The sequence below is a fragment of the Lepisosteus oculatus genome, chromosome 1 (genome assembly GCF_040954835.1).
Source record: "Lepisosteus oculatus isolate fLepOcu1 chromosome 1, fLepOcu1.hap2, whole genome shotgun sequence".
Classification (NCBI taxonomy): Eukaryota; Metazoa; Chordata; class Actinopteri; order Semionotiformes; family Lepisosteidae; genus Lepisosteus; species Lepisosteus oculatus.
The window spans coordinates 4,490,168-4,502,986 of record NC_090696.1 but is presented as its reverse complement, the minus strand read 5'-3'; the positions used below and the strand labels follow the sequence as shown (position 1 = coordinate 4,502,986).

General features: G+C 37.3%; 1 long non-coding RNA gene across 1 annotated transcript in view; it reads left to right on the top strand.

Moving 5' to 3' along the window:
* LOC138237878 (uncharacterized) overlaps positions 1 to 11,803 on the top strand; it is a 35,531-nt gene extending 23,728 nt beyond the window's left edge. The window contains exon 3 of the long non-coding RNA XR_011189204.1: positions 11,257 to 11,803. This is a non-coding gene — a long non-coding RNA (uncharacterized lncRNA). The remainder of the gene's footprint in view (positions 1 to 11,256) is intronic.
* The last annotated feature ends 1,016 nt before the right edge of the window (positions 11,804 to 12,819 follow it).

The window sequence follows — 12,819 nt, the reverse complement described above, 5'->3', positions numbered from 1 at the left end:
TCTTTTCACATACCCCAGCTTGCTGTCCATGAGACACACAGACAGGGAGAGAGAAACTTGGGGTCAGAGAGCAGGATCAGCCATTTATACGGCACCCCTGGAGCAGTTGGGGTTAAGGGCCTTGCTCAGGGGCCCAACGGAGTAGGATTCCTCTGCCGGGCTCAGGATACGAACCAGCAACCTTTCAGCCACAGATCCTGAGCCACAGAGCCACTGCACCTGTGGCTAAGGGTGGGCACTGTTGTTTCATAGTTCTCAATGAAATTAATGCATGTAACAAGGACATCCACTTGTTTTGTAAAAAGAGTATACCTCATCTCTCCCTCATAATGAAAATGATTTGAAGCAATTTGAAATCACCTTTATTTATCACCATCAAACCGAAGGGCTTTTTCCATATGCTTATAGAGACGGATCTTGGATTTCACACGTAGAAAGTGGTGAGTGATTTTAGAAAGAGTTCTGTACAGAAACACAACACAAGCATTTCTGTTTTGATTCTTATATACAGTATATTTATATTCTTTGGAATACAAATTATAATATTTTTTTCTTGCAATGTTCTTCTTTTCATACGCTTAAAACCAGCATGAGAATTACATGTGGCTTTCGGGACAGCAGGATTAGTTTTAGTTGTTCCCTTAATCTGTGAAAACAAAGATTTGTGTGCCATGATGCTTGCTGGAAACATTTGCTTTCATAATGCTTTCTATCCTGACAACATAGAAATTGATACAACCAATTGTGAAGCTAAAATCCAATTGCTCAACTAATTCCTTCTTCTAGGTAGAAACACAGAATTAATCATCTGTCTAATCAAAGGCATGAATCACATTACCTCATAGTATAATAATATGACTGGGTACAGGGCATACTGTACTATTGAACAAAGTATGAGCAAAGCACACGTTCATTCCAAATGCCACACAATACTTACGGAGCACATGTTCCCCATTGAAAGGCTGGGTGCTATAGACAGGTGTTATGGATGTTCTCAAATTCCTGATTTATTCTTACAGAGCTAGAATTGAATCTGTAGCAGGTTGACGGATTTTGTATATCAGCCCTGTAAGAGACAGATTTCAGCACAGCCTGTCACAGGAGTAACATAAAACCTTGCAAACTGCTGCCAGTGGCAGGGCTCTACATAATGAAAAGAAAGAAACCTGGTCTCAGCGTATGTTGTGCTGCTGAATTTATTACATTTCAAAAATCGACAAATGTACCTATTAAACATTCAAAGGCTATCATTTCTTACATAATTGAACATTTTTCACCTTAGTAATTGGCTACGCTTGATTTTGAAAGATAGAAGCAGTTGCTTTTCCTGCTGTTGGTTCTTTGTTACTTGAGCTCAGTATTTGGGACATCTTATTGATACGGCTCTCTTCAGAACATGCTACCCCCTGCTCCTGCTACATGTCTGTCTTTGAACAGCTTCTACTCTGCTGGGCATTCTGGAAATGACCCTTCCCTGGATTCACAGTTTGTTTGTCACAGATGTCGGAAAGGGCAAGCCGTGGAAAGGCCAGGAGAGCAGTAGAGACCCTATGCGTAGGGGTAAAAGGGGCAACACGGAGGTTAGCCCAGGCTCAGGGGGTCGGACGATGTCGGTATAGAATCCTGTGCCCTCAGGCCACGGATGTGGGGCGACCTGGTGCTAGGCGGGTCTCAGGACATCCGTACCCTCAACGCTGAGCAAAGAGCAGAGCAGACACAGGAAGTAAATAGGCTCCACAAGAAGACACACCGGAAAGACATGAACAATCACAGGGAACTAGGAACAGGACAGAAATAGAGCGCCCCCTAGGTGTACAGGGCTGAACATTGTTAATGGGTTCTGCCTTTTGACATTACAAACCTAAACATGCAACCTAAAAATGGTTGGCTCCACTTCAGATGTCTTCTGGCCCACACAAGACTGTGAATTCATTTCTCAGTTACCACTGTTGCCCCACAACTGCCCGCTAAGCATGCAAATCATTGTCATGCACACGGCAAGCTGAGGTAATTTTGCTGGAGTGCAGGTTATTTCTTCTGAAGTTTCTTGTGCTGTAGCCACTGTAGTCTGAAAACAATTATGCAGCTGGATCAGGTGGTTCTAATGTTCCTGGGCCATTGTACAGTGTACAGTATTTCCAGGACATAGGTCATCCCTCACAGAGAACATTTCATTATTTGCGTAGCTTGTCTCACAGACCAGCCACCTCTAAACATGCCAATAGCAAACAGGGGATTCTCATTGCACAATTAGGATGTAGTCACATCTTTTGCTGTTCCAGCATTAAAGCCATTTTTTGGTACTTAATATAGATTCTTAGACTATAATTTTTGCAATCTGAAGTCAACTAAAATACCTCCAACACTGAACACATGGAGTTGAAATCATGACATGAGCTCAGTAGTTTCCTAAACCAAGGGACAATATTACTCAAATGATTAACAAACCATTGCGCTTCATATGTACAAATGCAAAAAAATATTATTATGAATGTGCCTAGTTTTCCAATGTAAAGTACACTTTCAGGTGGCTATATATCAAGAGCTGTATAACAAATTATCTTTAACCAAAGGAAGTACAGAAATAAACATTATTAACTTAAACCATATGTTTTTTTAATGTGCATTTATCAAACATGATTAACATACATGAGGTGCTTGCTATCTAAAATTTGTTCTGACTGATGACGCATATGCATGTTACAACTAAATGATCTGCACATACAGTAGGCTTTCAGAGGCTTAGGTATTTAAATGTCTGTACTTATTGCACAGAGCAGTGTAGAATCTTCATCACAGAGCAGCAGATAAGACATGGATTCCTAAGAGGAGGGTGGTGGTTTCAAGGGCTCATAACAGATGCTGCTCCTGTTTTGTTTCTTTATTCAAAATTGGATTTTTCTTTTATTTTTCCCACATTGGCAGTAAGATTCCCCTTTAAAATTTTAAAAACTCATTGGCCTTGCCTTCATCTAATCTTGTTTTTAAAAATGCTGAAACGAGTCATTGTTTCTCCAAGAGAATAAAAATATAATTTGTTTTAAATTGCATTGTATGCAATCATTGGTATTTTATCTATTTGTCTTCTATGTCATTAATACATTGACATGTCAAATAATGCAACACAATTATTCATTTATTATCATGATTTAGCACAGACTAAATAAGTCAGTTCTGTGGCATAATTAAACAATTTCTCCCTGCCACTGTAAAGATATTTTCTTCTGCACATTTTCCCTTTGATTATATTACCATATTTGAAAGCTTAATTAAAACATACAAGCAAAAGATAATTAAATTGAACTGAGACTGGCAGTTGTCTTAATTGGTTTAAACCTGACACAGTTGTAATATAATTTATAAGAGAGATACGTTTAAAACAATAGGACTTGACAAAATGGGCTGCTCAGCCATGTGAACAACAAAATTATCTTGGTATATGCTGTATAATTTAATATATTTTATTTTTCCAGAAAGATTATTAGTAGACTCGGTCTATCCTACAGTTCTCTGGACACATAATTATGTGCTAAGCAGAGAGGAGAGATACCATACCTTATATTAATCCTGACCTAATTCTTGCTCTGGAGCTGATAAAAGACAGCTTCCAGGGCTCCCTTTCAGTCTTTATACACTTTCTCAGACAGAAGAAAAGCAAAGCATTCCATTACACTTCAGGCAATCTCCTAGTAACCACATTGATGGCTGTGGCTTTAGCAAGCGTGAAGTAATTGATGAATGGACTAATACCTTGGGATTAGTCCACTGAAGACCCCAACAATGCACTGAACAGATTTTCTAAAAACATAAAGCCCATATGCTGATTCATGGCTGTTATATAATGTTTAGACCCTGTGGGGTTGTGGACCAAGCTATGACTAACCACTTCTATACTTTTAAGCAACCATTCTCATTTTACAATAGCAACTTTAATTCCAGTGAAACCAGCTGCATGTCTGCCATTTCATTGAATGATTCGGGGGTTTAGGGGGCAACGTGTTTTGTTTTATCTTAGTATTGTTTTGTTTTATTATAGTAGTGACGTTCAAATTTCGATACCTGACTTTGTTTCCCCCATCTATGTTTTTTTAGCACTGTTCCCTAAAATAAAATTTTCTCAGAAGGTAAGAAAATATTACTGAGATGGCCCAGGGCTGTCCAGATGGGGATAACTGTGGGGCTGTGGGATTATGGAACATGTTTCCCAGCCTTTTTTTTAATCCTTGGTTTCCTTCAAGAAACAACTGGATGTGATCCTTGGATCAATTAACTATGATTACCAGACAGACTAGAAAGGGGCCTAATGTCCTCCTCTTGTCTGTAACAGGTCTATTCGTATGTTCTTATGAAGGATACCAGCCTCTGAAGCATTATGATGGTTCAGGAAGTTAGAACACTTAGTAAGTATGTAGTAATATTGTACGTAGTCATAGATATTCCAAGCAAGGCCTTTCTCATTACCTGACACTTTTAGGCATCCGACAAAAATGAGCTTGATGGGTTGCTCATTGTGGACATTATAGGGCAAAGGAACAGGTAGAGGTCCATTCCTTGCTGAAAGGTAAACAACACAACATTTCGGCCATGGAGATTCTTCAACTTTCTTTGATGTCCGGCATGAAATTAACCTTTACTCATTCCTTTGCAGCCTATGCATGCTGACGTACATGTAAATACCTGCCCAAACCTCATCACAGGGAAAATACTGAAGTACAGTCGTATTGATCCAATGATGGTCATTGTGATATTCAGGAGAGCACATGGGCTGTAATGGAGAAACAGAGCATACTGTCCAGTACTGGCAACATGTATACAAAGGATCCTTTATTTTTTTCTTCCATTTAGTTTACTATTTTAGAAATGTTTGCAATTTCATTATGAACACCTTATTATCTTATCATGTTTCTTCTCCATCCTGGTGTTTCACATTTTATCCACACATATGATTAATGCTAGTGTTGATCAAATTGTCTACCCTTGATTCAACAATAAAGCATTTCTGTTGAATATCATATTAATCTTCATATCATATTATCTCATTCATCTTCTATGACTAATTCATTAATTACTAGCACACAGAGACTTACAAAATGATCTACTTGTATTTTTTGCAACACTCTATCTCATCAAAATGTATAGAAAAATATTTGAAGCTCTAAAAACAATGAGCAAAACGAAACACCTTGTCTGATCATTTTCAAGAGGTCCAATAATTCATAGTGACACAAAAGGAAAAAGACACGGAGAGAAATTTACAAAGAAATGTTTTATCTGACTTTGGAGAAAACAAAGACATTTAGAAGGCAAGCTTAAGCATTGCTGAAAACCGAACAGATGTCTTTGGACTGATGTCAAAACCTGTGAACAGCTCAAGAGTTGACATTTGAAACCTCATGTAAATGGAGTAACTGAGTGTTGTGTTATAAATGACTTTTTTAGGAGAGGCTTGGGCAACAGATAGTTTTAGAGCAGTATTATTTACATAGGCTTTTGTGAAAGATGCTCATGAGTAATATGATAACATAAATGTCTGTGACGCTGTGTGCTTGGGTGGGTATCAAACCACTGAAAGTAGAGATATCTAGTCTGCAATCCCAGATAAACTGATGTTGTGCATTAGCACAGAAGCAGAAGGAGCTTGCAACATCAACACACACACACATTTTGACTATCACACTTGTAATATAATACTTTGTGTACTCTAGCAGGGAACATGGTTTATTAGGTCATTTCTAGTGCTGCTCTGCTTTGACCAGAGCAAAATATTCCTTATGATGCTGATCACGTGATTGAAAGCAAAACATTTGGATAAACATCCAAGTTGCAAAAACACACTCCTGGAAATAAGGCAAGGCAAAGGTTATAAGATTTGAGAAACACTGAACTATTGTCTGCATATGTATACATGTCACTCAAGGACATCTAAAATCAGAGGAACTTTAAAAAAATGGTCTCCTGCCATCATCTTGTGCAACTCAAGGATTGCATTGTTTGCATCTATAGCAGCCATAGGTCGTAATAAACAACAACAGCAGTTAATTGTAATTATTGAGTCACTAGAATTGCAAGTAAATATGATTTAAAATGGGAATCTCCCACAGGCTGCTTTCATTCTTTACCAAACGTGTTTACAAGATGAAATTTCAGGTTAAAGGTACTTAACATTTTTAAGGTACCTGTGGAAGTGGTTTGATTCATATTGTTCTTTACACTTGTGCATTCTTCATCTTCCACAAAACTGTAAATGTCTAGCATCTGAATCACATCTTTCAAATTTCCCGAGTTAATAAAATCTAAGTTTTTCAAATGAAGAATTTCACTGTCTGGCTTTATTCTTTTTTTAGAAATCAATACTGTATTTTGCTTTATACAGTTTTATTTGCTTATTTACAAAAGGAAAACTCTTCATCTACCACTGAAGTTTACCCTCCACCTGAGTGGTATGAAGAGGCCGATATGTGCCTGCAGCCTCACCTTTGCAGATTAAGTGCAAAAGTGAGAAATTCCTTCACCAGCTGAATTTTGGGGAAAATTAGGGAAGCCAGTTTGCTGAAGCACAGTGTGGAGTTTAACCAGAGCCATACCCTGTGAGGAACGCCACCTACTGGTCCACCAACACCACTTTCAAAGGCAGCCTTGTTTGCTGTGGAATTTTCTAATTCCAGTGCTGACCAGGATCCTCCTTGCTTTGCTTCTGGGATCAAACTAGAAGGTAGTAGACTACTCCTATGTATACTGGGGCTATTGTATTCAGTAAGTTAAATTACATTTATCTGAGTTTTCATTTTACCTTGCTGACGTTAATTTTGTTAAAAATTGTTTGCCTCCTGATGCACTATTAAGAATTAGTCAAATAAACCTAAGTGCTAGAGCCATTGTGACTGATACTGCCAGATATTTAGCCTGCTCGTGCATATGTACTGTAATCAGTAACTCCTACAATTGAGCCCTGTTGAAATAAAGTTTTTGTTAAGTGTGTGTGATACAGTATCTGGGATTTAATTTTCTGAATGCTAAAAAAAGTCCAACATGAATGTGCTACATGTTGTAAACAGTGTAGTAGAAAACATTAGTTTTGTGACCCCTAATAAATGCAAATTTAATGGAATCTTTTGAGCCAATAGGCACACTTGTTTAATTCACTGACACATGTCAAAGTACTGAAATCCACTTCAAAGAAACTTATGTGAATGAAAACATTGAACTTAAAAAGCGTTTTTAAAAAAGCACAAAATATTAATACCATCGACATATACAGGAAGGATCCCAGCACAAATATAACTAAAATAAACAAAGCAGTGCAACAAGCATTTTACATCTCCCTGAGTCCCAGTTATTCTTTCTTGCATTTCACCTCATTTCCTTTTTTCACACATTCAAAACCTAAAATATAACACCTGAGATTTATAGTGCACTGTAACCAACACTGCACCTCAGACACACACACCAGTCTGTGCTGAATAGCCAGTTGATGAAATATACTCCCAATTTGCTAAATGATGAAGAAGTAAAGGCTAAAGGAGTGAAAATTAGCTGTTTGTAAAGCCCATTATGCATAAAAAAATTGTTTTGAAGCCCAATCCATTTGTGGTATTTCAGTGAAGTCACAACTGCTGTTCAGAGTTCACAGAGTTGAAATACTTATTACTTAATCTTAAAATATATAGAGTGACCAAAACATCATAACATGAATCAATGGAACCTTGTTATAAATCAATTACCTTTGTTCATTGTAGCAAGAAACAGTAAATCTGAGACATAAAGTGTCCTGATATTTACAAGAAAAGTTTAAGGCTTGGTGACCATATAGGGCAAAAATGTGGTTATGTTCATTTATTTGTCATCTTGGCAGAATTATGTACACACAGAATAAAACCGCAAAAGCTCTATTGTGTAATAAACAATAAGCAGGTAGGGAATAAGAGAGTTTTTGTGGTATGGGTAAAGGTCATTCACCAAGATAAACAGTGCAGTAACTTTGTAGTTTTGCTGATGCTGCACCACATGAAAATAAATTAATTTTCATAACAGCCCTAGTCATATAGTTAAGTGTATTCACCAGCCATGTACATTGTGTCAGTTCAAATTGTGAAAAATGGCCTCTCCTGAGGAGACGATGCTACAGTATGTGCGGCAATGACAGCCACCCTTGTCATTGTTTATTGTAGAATTCCTACATAGTGGAAATATTTATTCTGATGAAGACTATTACAAATAAAATAACTACCTGAAAATGACTGACCTTTAGCAGCTACGTGTGATATTTCCGAGATGCTGGTTTAAGCAGAACCTAATGATTTCATTGGAAGTGGCAGATCCTGGGTACTCTTTTGTCTTGTGTTATTCCCATCTGAAGGGAATGTCTGTTTAATCGTTTAGCTGGAGACTTATAACACCATTCCAGTGGCTGTTGTATAAAACAAGATGATCTATTTCAGACATAAACTGTCAGTAAACAACGAACAAAGAAGTTTCCTATTCTCAGCCTTTAACTAACTCCCCTTAGGTTTTCAATTGTGATGATGTGTCCTTGTTTCCTACTAAATGAGAAACAGTCCCCTGGGTTGAACCTATCTATACCTATTAGATTGTGTGTACAATTACATTAGGTAATATTTCCCATAGAACAAATAAGAAGAGGGGGAATTACTGTTACATGCTAGGTTTTAGAGCTCTTCAGGGAAGAGAGTGTGTGAAAAGGAGATTCAAATGTTATGTGTGATGATACACAACAGGGGAATGAGGAAAGAACTGAACAAGACTAGAACAGTGCTTTCAAATCTGACTTTTTTGGTGTCATTTTGAACTTTTTTTGTTTGTACTTAATGTGTTTTTCATAGAACATGGTGTTACATGGTGTTTTTTATTTGGAAGAATTGCGAATTCTAGATGCAGTTGTGGTGCAAAGCAAACCTGTGCAGGCCTAGTACTGTACATGTACTGTAAGTGCATGCTGCTGTATTAAGGTTATTGTGCCCACATCATGTCAATTTCAAATGAAAAAAAAACTAAACTAAAAAAAGCACAAAGCAGACTAATTTCCTGTTATATGGATAGAATATTTTGTCCAATTCATTCATTAATCTTTTTAATAAAATATCATTGCTTTATACTATAGTATATGTGATATGGAGTTGCATTGTAATGTCCAAAGACATCTGGACAGTAGTGGACACACAATACTATACTTTCAAAAGAGTCGATTCACTTGGTGTGGCTGTATTTTTGTACTTTAAGGGCACATCCATTACTGTATTTCTATACAGTATATCTGTGACAATCCATATTAAGGGCACAACACAACAGTCAATACAGTTGAAAATATCAGTTATTCTGTCTCATTATTGTATGGTAGGTGGGCTCATCCAGTGATTAGAGTAGTCAGAGAATTAAGACCTTGCCCCTGCATTTTTGAAAAGAAACACCATGTTATTTTGCTTTTCAGTGCAGTACTAGTCACACTCAGAGGAGACTAGCACTGGGCAGTGTGCTCTTGCTAATTCTCAATTAGTGAACTGCAATAACTGTAACTGCAATAATTCAATACTCTCCCCCTGTGCATGTAATGAACATTCATTTTCTAGGCATAGAGATCTGAAAGCAAGCACAAAATAGGAAGAGGAAATAGACTCACAAGCTTTTCCCTTGTGAAGAGAGAAAAGAGGCCAAAATTTCCAAAACTATTTTTCAAGAGAATCTGGAATACACATCTGTGTTCAACAATTTCCTTAACCTGGAAAAACCATTGGGTCCCAGTTAATTCCTTAGCAATTTTCATTTTGCTGAGCAACAGATCTTTATTAGAACAATCCAAGTATGCATCAAAGTTAATGATAATTACAGAAATTAGGACATAAGATAAAGCTACATATTCCATGGCTCATGGATACAAGGTTTCAATAGCTGAACATATCAATCTTCCTTGTGGTGTGACTACAGCTGATGTATGTTCCAATATGTAAATGAAAGATTTGGTTTATTTCTGTTTAATACATGCTTAACTGGGTTTTCACTAATTTCCTTCCAAAACTAAACAATATTTCCAGCTTGTGGAATTTTCACTCAGCACTCAACGACAGTATGTCAACACGGATCTATAAATCATGTACTGAACTGCTGAGAAATGATTTCAGCTAATTTGTTTTTTTCATGTAAGATTCTTAGATTAGGTAGATGATAGAGCAGCACATAGCAGTTTTGAATTCATTAAATGAAAGTCAGTGATAGAGAGATCTGATCTTCAAATCTATGCTTTATATAGTCTTGATCCTGTCTGCTGCAAAAATCTTTTCTTTCTTTAAACGGCTTTCAGTCCTCTTCCCAGGAGATCATTGAGTATGTCATTCCATATCCTGGGACAGCCTCTGAATGCACAGCACAGCGATGCCAAGCCACCTCTCGTGTGCCCAGTAATGAAATTCACTGCTGTCTCGTTAACCAGGCTTCCCAAAGGGACGAGTATGTGAAAGTACTCCAAAGACAAGTGCTTGGAAGTTTCAGTTTGACAAGACGCATTTTTGTCTTGTCAAACTGAAACTTTCTGGAAAAAGGAAGTAAGTTACCAGATACTTATACTGTGATATGCTATGTAACTACAAATAGTTGCATAGAAAACAATTATGTAGAATAATGAACAGCTGTATTCTTTTGCAAAAGAACTGAGATACAGGATTATGTGCTTTTGAGGTTTTGCGAGACTGTGACACTCACTGGGATAACCTCCTTCCACCGATGAATTTGATTACCTTTAAATTTTAAGACCTCTGTTAGTAATGTTTTGCAAATTAACAGTCTTATGTGCTACAATTTCCACTTGTGTAACGGCAGCTGAGAGATCCTTGTCTAGCTGTGTAACAGCCAATTCATGAAATATCATAATATTGTTAGCTCACACTGTTATCGGTGAGAGCTGCAGCATTTCTCCAATGAATGCTAGCTCTACTGTGAGAACTCCATCTGTCACGCCCCACACTCTCCCTCACAAATGCCATTACATTCCCAAACCCACTGTTTCACAATCTCAATCCTAATTAAACACATCACATTCCCACATGCACCAGATTCCACAAATTCTCAGTCCCGGACCAATTATCAAACCACATCCCTTTACCTTCAGTATTTAAAGTTCAATCACACACCAACCCTTGCTCACTATTGAGAAGCCTCCTGTAGTATTTTCTTGTGTGTTTCTAAACCTTTTGACTGATCTCCTGGTTCCTAATCTTTGGATTTTGTTTTTTGGATTGTCTTTTTCAGATTTCCCTGGTTACCAGACTCATTGCTTTTCCAATCGACCAAGCCCCTGAATTACGTGTTTTGGATATTGTCCCTGTGCTGCTCCACATTCTGCAGGATTCACGGCTACGCAGAAGGATCCTCCTATTCTGGCTATTGGTTCCCTGACACCATCTAAACAAATGGACACTCAGTCCTCATGTCTCTAGTGGCTGAACAGTAAAGCTGAGTTAATTTCCAAATTAGAGCTTCTTATTCAGTTTTTTTTAAGAGGAAGGATATAATGTGTTAAAACCAGCGATGGGCAAAATCCATGGTTGTTTCTTGGAGCAGGGCTATGATGGGGACCCTCATCCTTGCAGTGCTTAATTCCCTCATATGCAGTCTACTACTTCCATTTAGTTTCTACTTGAAGCTTTTGGTGTTTCTCTGTTAATAAACTGTGGGTTTTTATTCTATCATTCATTAGATGATAGGAAAAGCAATTTCTGGTGATCTGTAATATAGAATTTTTGTTCTTCTCAAAGTAGCCTAATTTATTATTAAAGTGCCTTTTATTTGTAGTGTTTAGGTCAGCATGGATTAGGCTGTTCAGTTTATAGATTTATGTATTACTTATACATTTGTCAATTTCTTTAAGATAGGTTTGAAGTGCCACTGCAGTGCTCCTGTGGTAATCTTCTCAATGAACAATATTAAAATGTAAAAAAAAAAATGTAAATAATGCAGTGTATGTAATACAATGAAAAAATTGTACGTGAGCCTCGTGAGTACCCTAATTGCATGTTAAAAAGTCGTGTTAAATAGCACTACTGAAAATATTACATTTAGTCTTTGTTCTGCCCTAGATTTCACATTGACCTAAACAATACTGAAGGGGAGTCTTCAGAACACCAATCATTTCATTATACCTACCCCTTTTTCAGAGCCACTGAAATAGATAGTTCTTCACCAACAGATACAAAGCAACTTTTGCTGGCTGCCTACTTCCTTGAAGATGGTCTGGATTAAACTGTTCCTATGTTCCAACCTTCTAATGAGCCGCCTTTTCAACATTACATCACCCTTTGTTCTGCCATTTCAGGTTCTCCTTGAAAAGATGGCTTTTTTATGTGCCAGTCATGTTAAGATTGGGCATTTCTATGTTGATCAAGATTTATACAGTCCTGTGTACTGTCTCTCAGGAGGATATCTGATGAGTTCATTTGCCTTTTCACTTCTTTTGAAAGAACTAGAGCAGGGCGGGCAAAAAGACTTGAAGAAGGAAGTGTTTTTCCCAAGGTGAAAAAAGAAAGTGACATCTGTGGTCAAAGTTGATATCTGTTCCAAAAGCAAAAGCACAGTAGAAGTGGTTTTCAAAAATATTTAATTCTAAATTTTGATTTTGTGAAATATATCTATATAAAGATCAACGTCTTGTAATTTATCAAATTTGCTGGCCTTATTCTTGGTGCTAGGCTACATATTCATGTCTAAATCTAACATGTGGTAACTGATAGCTCTGCTAAGACCTGTTCATGAAAGTGAAGAGAATACAAAGACAAATATTTTGTTATCAGGCACTTAACCTCCTTAGCAAGGGAA